We start from the raw sequence: 2,859 nt of genomic DNA, 5'->3' as shown, positions 1-2,859 counted from the left end.
CCCTTATTTGGGATCGTTCCCATATTTGGGCCTCGGGCACACATAGTGTGTAAGTAACAAGAGTTAACATCCGGTCGCGGGTTCTGGCTCTTCAAAATAAGATAAAGGTTCTTCCAAATAAGGGTAAAAACGGTGGCATCCTGGCGTGAAATAATTAATGAATCATGGCAGCCAAACGGTTAAAGTCAGTCCATGAGGCTCAGAACACGATGACATCATGATGACATCATGATGACGTCATGATGACATGTTGATGATTACAGACAACTCAACGTCCATTAGTGATGACATCATTTGTGTTGATGCTTACAGACAAGTCGACGTCCATTAGTGATGACATCATCATCATCAGTGTTGATGATTATACAGACAAGTCCATTTATACAAAACACTGATAGAAATACAATATTTATAATCATACTTTATGTTACAAAAAACACTTCAAAACGTACGCCCCTCTGTGATTGGTTCGGTCGAGGGAGGGATGAGCCCCTGTGATTGGTCGGTAGAGGGAGGATGGATAGAGGAAGTCGCTTGTTGTCATTTTTGGAAGTTGTTTTTTTCTTTTTTTCAAGACGAGGAAGAATAGGTAGAAATACAGGGGCAAGGAGAGGGGGCGGGGCTTAGGGGGGAAAGGGGAGGGGCTATTATGACAGGAAGACAGACAGTCACGGTATAGCCAATCATAATGCAACAATTTACATTTTTACTTTTTACAGTGAGCGGAAACAAGACATGGTTTGATTGGAGCAGGGCCTGGCTGGGGGGGGGGGGGGGGGGGGGGGCGTGGCCAAAGCATTGTTTTGTCAGAAATGTTATGACACGGCTTTGTTGACTCGTTTCTGATTGGCCAATCATGACATTACATCACTTCCTGTAGCAGATTGTTACTTCCTGTGACATTATAAAAAATAGTTCCTGAAGAAACAGTGTGGGCTCGATGATGATGTCACAGCCCAGGAGCCAATGAGATCGGTTCCGTGCACCTCCAGAATGACTCCCCTAGTATTTTAAAGGACCACTTCACCACTTTTCAACCTATCTTCATATAGTTGGTCCTCACCAATGTTCAACCTGGGGAGAGCCACTCTGCTACACTATAGCGTCACCATCAGGCTGTGAGCCACTCTGCTACACTATAGCGCCACCATCAGGCTGTGAGCCACTCTGCTACACTATAGCGTCACCATCAGGCTGTGAGCCACTCTGCTACACTATAGCGCCACCATCAGGCTGTGAGCCACTCTGCTACACTATAGCGTCACCATCAGGCTGTGAGCCACTCTGCTACACTATAGCGCCACCATCAGGCTGTGAGCCACTCTGCTACACTATAGCGTCACCATCAGGCTGTGAGCCACTCTGCTACACTATAGCGTCACCATCAGGCTGTGAGCCACTCTGCTACACTATAGCGCCACCATCAGGCTGTGAGCCACTCTGCTACACTATAGCGCCACCATCAGGCTGTGAGCCACTCTGCTACACTATAGCGTCACCATCAGGCTGTGAGCCACTCTGCTACACTATAGCGCCACCATCAGGCTGTGAGCCACTCTGCTACACTATAGCGCCACCATCAGGCTGTGAGCCACTCTGCTACACTATAGCGCCACCATCAGGCTGTGAGCCTCTCTGCTACACTATAGCGCCACCATCAGGCTGTGAGCCACTCTGCTACACTATAGCGCCACCATCAGGCTGTGAGCCACTCTGCTACACTATAGCGCCACCATCAGGCTGTGAGCCACTCTGCTACACTATAGCGCCACCATCAGGCTGTGAGCCACTCTGCTACACTATAGCGCCACCATCAGGCTGTGAGCCACTCTGCTACACTATAGCGCCACCATCAGGCTGTGAGCCACTCTGCTACACTATAGCGCCACCATCAGGCTGTGAGCCACTCTGCTACACTATAGAGCCACCATCAGGCTGTGAGCCACTCTGCTACACTATAGCACCACCATCAGGCTGTGAGCCACTCACAGCAATACAGCAATATTAACGCTCCTAAACAGAGATCAGACTGATTAGCACGAGGAAGTAGGCGGGGCTTTTCAGAGTAAAATCCGCCTCATCTGACAGGCACTCTAGTGCCTTTATTTTGAAAGGTTCCGGGTGTTGCTTAGCCGTGTAATAGTTTACCTTTGGGAACTCATAGAAACATCTTCACAGGGCTTGTTTGTGTCTTCCTGATTGGCTAGTCAGAAACCACGCCTCCTGGGGCAGGCCACACCCCCCCTGAGAGATCATTGGCTGCCCGACAAGGGAAGAGGGAGGGGCAAGTGAGAGGAGGAGGAGGCTCACATCGGAGGGACCACGAGACCTGACATTCCTGAGAGAGAGAGAGAGAGAGAGAGTGAGAGAGAGAGAGAGAGAGGATTCAAGATTCAAGATTATTTATTGCCATGTAAACAGAGTTGATTGGAATTTGTTTCAGTGACATTCATTGCAGTAACAGATAGAGACAACAATTTGAATTACAGAGAGAGAGAGAGGCAGGCAGACACACACACACACACACACACACACACACACAGTGATTAGACAGGACAGCTGTTAATGACAGACGGCATGTCACAACATGCACTTTCATTTACCGACTCATTACTTCACTACTGTGTGTGTGTGTGTGTGTGTGTGTGTGTGAGTGTGTGTGTGTGTGTGTGTGTGTGTGTGTGTGTGTGTGTGTAAATGGTGTGTAAATGGTTTTAACTAAATTACTTTCAGATATTTGGAAGTTGGAACCTCTCGCACGCAGACAGACAGACAGACAGACAGACAGACAGGTACCTGTCTGTGGTGAGGTGGGGGGGCGGACCACCGGCGCGAAGGCGCTCTTCTGTTTGACGGCGG

At 48.9% G+C, this 2,859-nt stretch overlaps 1 pseudogene across 1 annotated transcript in view; it reads right to left on the bottom strand.

Moving 5' to 3' along the window:
* Positions 1-2,203: 2,203 nt before the first annotated feature.
* The window catches only part of LOC308333079 (transcription factor COE3-like), a 36,912-nt pseudogene continuing 36,256 nt past the window's right edge, over positions 2,204-2,859 (bottom strand). The window contains exons 15-16 of the transcript XR_013966247.1: positions 2,797-2,853; positions 2,204-2,259 (exon numbers count right to left, since the gene is read on the bottom strand). The product of XR_013966247.1 is annotated as a transcription factor COE3-like (transcript). The remainder of the gene's footprint in view (positions 2,260-2,796; positions 2,854-2,859) is intronic.

This window comes from Protomyctophum bolini (assembly GCF_963924005.1).
Source record: "Protomyctophum bolini genome assembly, chromosome: 18".
NCBI classification, from domain to species: domain Eukaryota; kingdom Metazoa; phylum Chordata; class Actinopteri; order Myctophiformes; family Myctophidae; genus Protomyctophum; species Protomyctophum bolini.
The sequence above is the reverse complement of the archived record's forward strand: the minus strand, read 5'-3'. Positions and strand labels throughout refer to the sequence as shown.